At 36.2% G+C, this 10,927-nt stretch overlaps 1 protein-coding gene across 4 annotated transcripts in view; it reads left to right on the top strand.

The window, feature by feature from the left end:
• Nucleotides 1-593: 593 nt before the first annotated feature.
• Nucleotides 594-10,927, top strand: part of LOC145996860 (uncharacterized) — an 81,457-nt gene continuing 71,123 nt past the window's right edge. For 2 of the 4 annotated variants that reach the window (XM_083133401.1, XM_083133397.1), the window contains exon 1: nucleotides 762-860. The gene's annotated coding sequence lies outside the window, so the exon portion shown is untranslated. Of the gene's footprint in view, nucleotides 613-761; nucleotides 861-906; nucleotides 1,033-10,927 lie in introns of those variants that run through there. The other 2 variants (XM_083133400.1, XM_083133398.1) reach the window with 2 other exon arrangements.

The raw sequence follows: 10,927 nt of genomic DNA, 5'->3' as shown, positions 1-10,927 counted from the left end.
AATGTTGCTCAACGAAACATATCAAACATTTAATGCACTGGTAATAAAAATGATGGTACTACTTTCGTATAGTCACATTTGTCGTGTATAAATCCATTCGCTTTCGAGAAATTCTAATGTGACAAGAATGCACATCACCTCTGTTTACCTTTTCTTTAATAGCGAGTCTCGCTTATTGCACAACACTTGGGCAAGATCGTGTTCTGACGTCAGATAAGAAATGTGTACGAGGTTAAGTTAGGCTTGTTAGATTAGGATCCATTAGCATAAATGCAATGGAAAATTATCTTTTAGGCTAAGAGAACTAAACCTAGCTACCATAACCTGACAATGTATGCATGTAGCAAAAAATTAAATATATTTGACCCTTGACGTCAGAACACAAGGTAGCTCAAGTGTTGTGCTATAAATGAGACCAACCAACACCAAGGGGGGAAAAAATAACGTCGGAAATCGGAAAACCGAATTTCGTTCGTCATTTGGTTCCCTAAGCTTTACATTGGAGCTCTCGATTGCGTAGCTTTTCAACCAGCATACCAGACAAGAAAAATAGTTAACAAACATAGATTAACGCAAAATTGAAGAAGTTAAATATTGATGTAACTTTTTTATGTAGGTCTACTGGTTAATTTTTAATTGGAGTCCATACACGAGTATAATTCTTAAGCCGACAGCGACAGACAGCACATACGTGCCTTGCAAACGAGTGATGTCGCTTATCCGCTACTGATTTCAAATTATTATTTACTTAGCAACACTGAATTTCCATCAACCCTTGTTTTTGAAGTATTACAAAGACATTGCCATATATTTTATGATGTAAATTATGTTTTTTAGATCGTTACAACGTACCTGCTAAAGTAAGTGCATTTGTAAATACGAAATCCCACGAAAGGTTAATGCTAGGACTTGTATTTACGCAACTGAACGTCTGTAACTTCTCGTTTCGTCGCCGTCGAACGTCTGCTAGTGTCATTTTTTGTTTATTTTTTTCGCATTTTTGTCATAGTTTCATGCAAGTAAATTGCTCATGTAAGTGAAGAACATTTGTTGTCTTGCATATTTCTGTGCTGCGATTCAAATATAATACACGGTACGAGTTAGATAAATTATTCGGTTTAATTTCTTCGAAAAAAATAACGATTTTCACAGTCTCGCTCACACTGTTGCTTTCATAGGATGTTGAAAGTTGCTTATATACTTAGAATGCATGACCTAAAGCTGTTTGTTTAATGATTGAACTACCTTTTCCGTGGGTACTACTTTCATATAGGTTAAACACCTATAAATCATTTATTTCACACTTTTTTACATTACTAACATACTATTCTGCATTGCGGAACACTTTTTTAGGTGTAACGAAAATAATGTTCATTTCTTACATTTGCGAGTACTTACAACTAACTGACTCCCTAGCCTTTTTAAACCCGAAGGTTCATGGCTGCAGCAACACAGGCCTTCCATCTGTCCCTATCTTGAGCAAGTTCTATATACTCTTTTCCATCTCTACCGATTTCCCTTAGGTCCATCTCAACGTTGTCCCTCCATCTTCGTCTTGGCCTTCCTACAGGTCTCTTACCATCAGGTTTCCCAACAAGAATCCTGTAAACTCCTCTTTCCTCTCCCATTCGTGCCACATGGCCTGCCCACCTAAGTCTTCTTGATTTAATTATTCTAATAATATCTGGACATGAATACAAATTATGTAGTTCTAAATTATGTAACCTTCTCCACTCACCTGTCTCCTCATCCCTTTTAGGTCCAAAGATTTTCCTAAGGATCTTAATTTCAAATACTCTCAATTTATTTTCCTCTTTCAATGTAGGGGACCAAGTTTCACATCCATATAATACTACAGGCAAAATTACTTTTAGTTTCTTAGATATTAAACGAGAACACAAAAGTTTATGAAGAGAGAAGTAACATGCATTTCCTGAATTAATTCGTTATTTCGATTCTGGGTAACACTTTACTATACCTGAGACAGATTTCTTCAAATTTACAGGAGAAAGTACTTACGCAAATCATTTTCTGTAGCGTTGTTGATGTTCGGGAATGTAATTTTGATTCATTTTAATGTGAATGCATGTGGTTTTGTACGAAAATCTATTTTCGACGCGCTATTGCAGCTGCCGCCATTTGCTTCCTGCATGAGAGCACAATACGCTCTCGTATTGTCTGTATATGCTAAATTGAACGAAAGGAGTGCTAATGGAACCAAACCTAACAGGCCTAACCTTACCTAGTAGGCATACTTCGTCCCCGTGATGGTTTGTGGGGCTATCGTGTATTTTTGTGCTAACGTCAATGGTTTTTCTGGCTCAAGGAACGATCAACGGTAAGCTATCGCCATGTTGTGTGTGGAAATAAACAAGAACAGTAAGTACTCGTAAATGTAAGAAATATACATTACTTTCCTAACAAATTCAATTATTTCACATAAATAAGTGTTCCGGAATGCAGAATAGTACGTTAGCAATGTAAAAAAGTATGAAAGAAATGATTCCCAGGTGTCTCAGGTATAGTAAAGTAGTACCCGATTCTGTAACACACATTATGGCGATAGCGTGCTGGTTCATCGTGCGTTGTGCGAGTGTTTTGTTGATTTATGCAGTGTTGCAACTTTGTTCACCGAAAAATACCTACTTTCGTGCCCGGTGCAAACCATTGACGTTAGCCCCACAAACCATTTTCCGTAAGGTTAGGTTAGGTTCGGTTAAGTTAGGCAAGCATAGTTAAAAAATTAAAAATACTCGATACGTCATGTTATAGTGAAAACACGGTGAGCTTTGAAACACATGCTGGAGGTTACGTCATGTAACACACGGAACATTGTGCGCACATGCAGAATGCAAATGGCAGCAGCAGCAATAACGTGTCTGAGAAATATTTTCGCAGATAAACACATAATTTCACATTAAAATGGATCAAAACTACATTCCCGAACTTCAACAACGCTAAAGAAAATTATTTGCATAAGTACTTTCTTATGTAAAAAGTAAGAAATCAGTTTCCCCTCTACGAAAGTTTTACTGAAGAAACTACTTACGGAAATGAGTTTCTCTAAGGTTTCCAATGTTCTTTGAGGTATTTTCTTTCATCGTGGAATCTTTTTGACCGGGAAATCATGTATTTTTCAAGAGAAATATCTCACCGACGTACAAGTGTCATTGCTTTTGCTACGTGAACCGGATGCTGCATACGTTTGATGACGTAACCCCCTGTCAGTGTTTCCAACCCTTTTTTTTTTAACTATGCTTGCCTAATCTAACCTTATTGAAAATGGTTCGTGGGGCTATCCGTGAATGGTTCGTGAGGCTATCCGTCAGCTACCCGTGCATAATGTACAATTTGCACACATGACGAACACGATAGTAGGTATTTTTCGGTGAGGAAAGTTGGAAACTTCATACCTACAACGGGTTGTCAACCTGTGCCCGCCATATTGTGTATTACGGAAGCGAAAAAAGAAATTACAAATACTACTCTCTATGTGAAAAAGTTGTGTTTGTTTTCATGTGAAAAGCATACTGCCACCTTGAACTATGTTCTGCAGTACACAATTGGTTAGTACGAATCATGAGAAACACAAAATATGCTGTGTCCGATATAACGAACTGTTACCTTAATGATAATTTCAAACTGCACAAATCTTATGGGCACGGTGAGCGGAGCTCATTATTCCAGCTAAATAAGATTGTCTATGACAGCCAGAATCTTATGTGGATTTTTTTAAAAAAACATAACTCTATCTGCTGTAGTTTTCTCAGAAAGTCTTCAGCTGGCATTAGTGCACAGAGTTATATTTTCGATAACTTGATCTGGGAAGACTTCGTGCATAGTTTTTGCATCTTTTTTAATATCTCGGACTCCTGGTGGATGAATAACTATATTCCGCCTTCTTCTTCATCGATGCTGTGGTGGGGAATGAGTGTTCCACAATGTAGTGCTGTCTTTTCCTAGATGCTGTACTGCTGATTTTCTAAATCTTTATTCTCCTCCTCCTCCAATGATCACTGTTTTGAGCTTTGCCAGCATCTGCCACGGGTGTCATCAGAATCAGAAGGTAACTGCAGAATGTCATCGCCTGTCTTCTAGCCACTCGCTGAATTATTCTGTGTATATTACATAGTATTTTGCACAGTATCCACAAGGTGATATAATGTAAAATCACCAAGAAACATATCATATTTTCTATTGAAATGACAGAAAATGTAATGGTACGGAAACTCACTAGAAACAATGTAGGCATGTTGACTAAATTATGCACATATCTAAAAAGAAATGTAACATGATTGGTCGCGGCTGAGCTCTGCGCTCACTCTGACAACACTCCTTCCACAACAATGATATTATAGTGCTGTTTGCGTCACCTCATAAGAATGTGATCAGGTTACTCGTGACACTCTAAAATTCAGCTACAGAGTATCACAGGCCAGTACTTTAAACACTTAGTTGTCATGTGTAGCACTGGAGGTACAAGCAAGCTTTACTAGCAAACCAGCATAGATTTAGGTTGGCGTACCCAGGAGGCTAAAATTTTATCTTCAGTAATACAGTCTTATTTACTTTCTTACTTCCTTTAAGTACCTGTATGACCCATTATTGACAATAATATGTCAGATACTTATGTTCTAATTATGGATAGACTAAGCATATCTTTTTTGATGTAGCTAACTGTTATAACACTGAATCACAAATTTAATCTTTGGAAAAAATAATATGTGGGTTGTAAATTTAAAAATGGCAACACTTTCAGCAAAAGGTGATAACACCGTGCATGTACTATCAGGCAGTGAGCAATGTCATGGGGCCCATCTCGATGTGTGGAATGCCAAAAGAGGTCGGTGAAGCGAGTGTTGTTGTGGGTGAGAGGGGTTGAAATAAACACCATTTTGTGTACTGCCCTAAAACATGTCTACAAAGGTAGAACAGTGATTGAGGATCAAAATCCAGGTGGCCCATGGCAAAAATGCACGAAAATCTCATAAAGACTTGCATGAAGCCTGTAGCAACAATACCTAGCTGTATCTGAAGGTTTGCACAATGGAAAAGAAAAGAAGGCTGCGTGGAAAATAAAACAGAATTCTATCAATCGTTCATTCTGTTAGAGTCCTTTCCAGAACAATCTATTTGTCAGGTAGGAGATTATTTCAAGTTGACATCTATGAGTTGATTAGGTAAATTTGAGTTTGAAATTATTATACAATTGACAATTTTTCTAGATTAGTGTATCCCATAACACTTGTGATTTGTGTTTGTAGATGTATTTCAAGTCTGAGTATGTGAAATGGCAAATGTAAACGCCTCATCTTAAATTGAATATTTTAAATAGTATATATACCGTTTAATTGAATTGAATTAGAATTTTTGGATACATTGAAATCACACATACTGTAAATATAGTGTATGTGTGGGTTGTGAGAGGCGGTAATAAATACTTAAGGTTGAAATAGAGAAAACATCTGCTTGTAGCCTTGAACTTTTGGAAAGTTCGCCTTGAAAACAGGGGATTATACTTGAACTTTATCATTGTCCTAGAGTGGCCACCCTGATTAAGCTTGGTTCCCCATTTGTCACTTTGTGTGTGTGTGTGTCAGTTGTTTGTCTGATTCCAGTAGAGGAGCAAAACACATCTGAAGTTTATATGGAATGAAATAAACATGTAAACTTTCCAACATGTCATATGAGGTACCCAATCAATCAATCAATAACATATGAGTTCTTTGTGTTTGTCCCATTTGTGTTCAGAGTACAGAAATTGTTTTTGCTATGTGGCACATATGTTTCCTTAGCTATGACTGGAATACATATTGCACAAAATGTCATTATTTCCAGCGGAAGAAGTGTGAAATAGGTACATATAGCAAGCATTATCGTGTCAAACTGCAGCATTGAATGAAAGGCACTCAGAACTATCAAACATTGCTAATTAAAAAAAATCAGTAAAATTCTGATCTCTGGGAAACATATTTCTTCAATTTTACAGGAGAAACTACTTACGGAACTGAGTTTCTGTAGACTTTTGAAAGGTCGTGGAAATGTTTTCTTCCTTCGTTCAATGTATTCGGCCGGAAAATCATGTATTTTTCGACATTAATGTCTCTCCGATGCACAAAAGCTCTTGCCTCCATTACCTTCCACTACATGAATCATATGTTCCGTGCATTTGATGATGTAACCCCTGGTCAGTGTTTCCAACCATGCCGTTGTTTTGCAAGAAGATGACAATTTTAACTATGTTTGCCTTACCTAACCTAAGCTTGCGATTCATTGTCGTCTGGCTATTTATGAATGGTTCGTGGGGCTATTCATGAATGGTTTGTGGGGCTATCCGTGCATGATTCGTGGGACTATTTGTAAATGGTTCGTGGAGTTTACAAACCCCAAAAAAAATAATACAAAATCAGTAACACAAAAATAAACTGTATCGCCAGCGACGGACTAGGTGTTACTCCTGCCTTTCTGAGAGTCCGATTCAAAGGGTAACGATACCTCCACTGATGATAGACAACGCTAGTGAAGATTGCAAGCGAAAAGCAATGAACAATAATTACTCGATATGTGGAAAATTGATACTATTTTCATGAAAAAAGCAAAATCCCACCTTAAAGAATCCTTAGTAATGCAGAATAGGTAAGTATGAATGTGAAAAATAACAAAATAAATGAATTTGAGGCGTTTCCCGGAGATCAGAATTTTAATAAAAAATCCAGTTGTTTGAATCACTCATTGAATGGCTCATCAATTGACAGCATCACAATTATCTGTCCATAACAGTTAACCACATCAAAAAAGATATGCTTGGTCTGTCCATAATTAGAACATAATAGGTATTACTCTTATTCTAAGATTTTTGTCTCATTGCAAAGTAGAAAGTATCTTCATGAGTAAAGTGGTGTACTCTTGACCATATATGCCCCTTCGAGAAAGTGATATATTTTGCATAGTTTATGAAGATTGTGTTGTTTATCAACGTTTTCAGTTTTCTTTAACTTCCTGTAATATGTTACTGTGAATGAAAGTATGTCTGTTACATTAGCATGTTGCTTTGCCATGAAGCAGAACAGCTCGAAGGCATCGCACAAGTGATTATAGCACCCAACGTGCAACTTGTTCTTTCACTTTTTGAGTGTGCACACACACGGTTTTCACTAATAATAAGCTGTGATAGTACTCCAATACAGCAGATTTTTACTTACAGTGCTCATTCTTTTGTATGTAAGTTGCTAACCACATCAGAAAATGCACGCTAGGCATCCTTCTCCACAGTGGTCATGGTATTGAAGAAGCACTTTTCTTTCATTAGATACGTTATTTGAGGGCCATGAAAAATACCAGCCTTCACTTTGCTTGCAACAGTTCAGGGAATTTAGAACAGATGTACTTGAAGCAAGCACACCATCTTTGTCCAGAGCTTTCATGTGCTGTTTCATAAGGAAGCAATACTTTGTAGAGCCAAGAGGAAACTTATGCTGGGTATTCTTGTTTGAGTTTTTGTTTTAAGTCGACTTTATGCACAGATAGGTTAATAGGGACTGGGCCTACAGTTTAAAGTGGGATCTGAACCACTGTGTGCCTCCATCGGGTATCAAACCCAGAATCGGGTATTCTTGTTACCAACCTGAAACTTCTCCCTGGTAGGCCATTCCTTTCTCTTCTAGTGTTGAGACTTTACGCTGCTGTCTTTTTAAATGGTACATGAGAATCATCATCGCTTGCACTTGAAAATGTTGTGAAAGTAAGTGTAGAGCCATTCGAGCTTTATGCATGTGTAACGTTTCTAGACATGAGATTCGATTAAAATATTCGTAATGAACTGATTTCATAGAATTATGAAATTCTTTGTGATTTCTGCTATTATTATTATTATTATTATTATTATTCATAATAATAATATATCTTTAGTATGATGACATAGCCTGAATGCACAAAAAGCACTAACCAAAATGTGTTACGTTTGTGACACTTTAAAAATGTAGAAGAATTTGACTTCATTTGTCTGCGAGGCTAATCGACTTCAGATGCTAATAATTTTTGTTGGTGAAATTTGCATTCATGAACATTTTAACTTTAATGCAATTAATAGCATTAGTAATTTTCAGATTGTCATTTTATTTACATGGAGTAGAACCACTTTTAATGGAATGTTTCTATAGGAATTTCACTGCAGTGCAAAACAGGCCTTGTAGCCGAGGATAGGTTAGGGTACTGCATGCCTGAGTTGCTTTTCCCACACAATTGTCTGAGGTTTGTTTTTTAACATGTTTTCCACAGTTTATATGGTGCCCAGGGCTTTTAATGGTTACTCAGTTCAACCTGAAAATATGCGCAGGGTGGCTACTCACCGGGAATTCCTTGAATTCCAGGATTTATGCGTGAATTATTGACTCCGGGCATTATACGTGAATTTTTCTCCATAAATGTGAAAAATTGCAACTTTTATTAATCCAAGTCCCATTGAATCTACACATATTTATAAATGCCCTTTCACATGTTTTTACAGTTTAGCTTTATATTTTTATTGAGGAGGGAAAAGAAAGCCCTACTGGGTAACAAACCAGAAATCTCTCAATCCCTAAACTTTATTAATATTCTTTGCAGAACAATCTATCTGGCAGACATAGGAAGCCAAGCCTAACCTTTTTTGAGTTTGGAAACTACGAGTTCCTTTATGATCGAAATTTGACTGCGTTAGAGTTTGTTGTTTGTCCATGTGCATGTTCTTGCAGACGAAAGTGTTTTAATTTTCTTAAATATTGTTTTGTGTAATAATCAGCATTTTTCTAATATGCTTATGATTACACACAGTAATACATAATGTTTAAATGCTTGTACCCTTGAATTTTTGAAAAGTTCTTGAAAACCGGGAATTGTATTTGAATTGTATCATGGTCTTAGTGTAGTCACCCTGAGGCGACATGTCACAGCATAGTATTGTCACTTGTACTGAAGAGCTGTAGCGTGACAGTGGGGCTATATTGTGAAGGCATGTTCCTTATATTACTCCCCTTTTGCTGATCTCCAAGCTGGAGTGGTTAGCACACAATGCTACGATGCCGGAGGTCCCATGTTCAAATCCCAGCCTGGGCATGGGTGTTATATGTGAATGTCCCTTCATCAGTTTCATCACTAACCTCATCTTTGCAATTAGCCAAAAGTGGCAGAAATGCGAAGTAAAATAAACCAAATAAATCAATTTCTCCCCATTTTTAGGGAAAACGTGACATGATTTTGCAAAAAGAGTGGTTTTTTTATGTTCAGCATTCTCTAGTTACTCAAGATCACCTATCACCTTGCAGTCAGCAAAATTGATGTTTTTCTTCATCATTACAATTGCCTATAGAGGCAGAAAAGCAGTGTAGATAAATAAAAATGTAAAAAGAAGTAGGTGATTTAGTTTATCTTGCTCATCAAGTTGGCTAATATTTTATCATGATTTATTATTATGTATTAGGGGTGGGACCGATTAATCGGTACTCTATCGGTATCGGCCGATATAGGCATATTGGTTTATCGGTAAAATTACCGATTATTTTACCGATCAGATATATCGATAAATATCTTATAATTCAGTGCAAAATTCTGCCATTTTGTTGTAATTTTTATGGATAATCTCCATGCCCTTCTTTCTAAAAAAGTAATTGTCTAAATATTCAATTTCTTTTGCACTGTGTTCACCTCGAAACACACATTTATTAAGGAGATCAATGGACATTTCAGGTTCTCCACGGACCATTTCTAATTTTATATCAGATCGGTATCTGTAAATTTTATGTCGGTACTTTATCAGTATCAGCCAAAATTTCATATCAGCCCATCCCTATTATTTATTATCTCAATAGGGTTACAATTAAGCCATACAACATTTCATTTAGAACAATATAAATACAAATAATGACTTGATGCCCTATAATATAATAATAATATAATACTCTTAACATGTCATATTTTGTTCTTTCATTTTTTAATTCTACTGCAATGTTCCGAATAATGAAAGGTATAACTTCATCATAATTGATAAGGTACCAAGTCTCGGAAGAAATCAGTAGAAGGTTATCAAGGTAGGAAGGAGTATGTATTTATTTGCATGCAGATTTTTGTTTATTTAATAACTTAGTATTGAAGCGACCGATAAAATTTCTGGTAATGGTTCCGAATGTTTAATGATTTTTGCAACTTTTATAGTGAAATTAGGAATTGCATTACTAAACTGGCAATGGTTATGGGAGTAAGTTTGAAGCTTGGAAGAAGTAATTATCAAAGTTAGAAGTTTCATGAAGTATTATTTACTGGAGAAATTATAATTTCAAAAGTAGCTTACGCAAGCAGCTGTTGGTTTATGGTCTTTCTGGCAGGATTACATGACCTGGTGTTAGAAACATTTAGGGACATTATTTTAATGCTAAGAACCCAAAAACCTGACCCACGTAACCTAACAACGAAAGCATTAGAGATGTTTTAGCAATGGTAAGAGCTTTAGACTCAACCTAGCTAACCTAACAATGAAATCATTTACTGATGTAATAGTCATTCACACCCTCTGCATTTGAGGTCAATGGCAGCAGCAGTCCATACTCAAGATGACAGTAAACGAATAGCTGCTCGCAAACTAAAAATTGTATAGGTGTACATGAAAGGGAAATTGTTCTCCAGAAAACATGCAATAAGTAATCACCAAAAGCTGTAGTATGTATTAAAAGACATAAATAGAAAGTGAACGATGGAAATGTGTACTATGATTAGTTCAAAATTAATCAATTGAAACTTGTGCCCAATTTCCAATGTATGAATATCGACTGGAAATGATATATCAGAAGTGCTAAAAAATATCAGTAAAAATCTGATATATAATTCTATCCTTTCAATATTTTTTGCACTGAGAACATATTGGTGTAGTTTTGGCAAGTTTTCTAGTGTAGTACAG

The sequence above is a fragment of the Lepisma saccharinum genome, chromosome 13 (genome assembly GCF_977018435.1).
Source record: "Lepisma saccharinum chromosome 13, izLepSacc3.1, whole genome shotgun sequence".
Classification (NCBI taxonomy): Eukaryota; Metazoa; Arthropoda; class Insecta; order Zygentoma; family Lepismatidae; genus Lepisma; species Lepisma saccharinum.
This window is presented reverse-complemented; position numbering and strand designations above follow the sequence as displayed.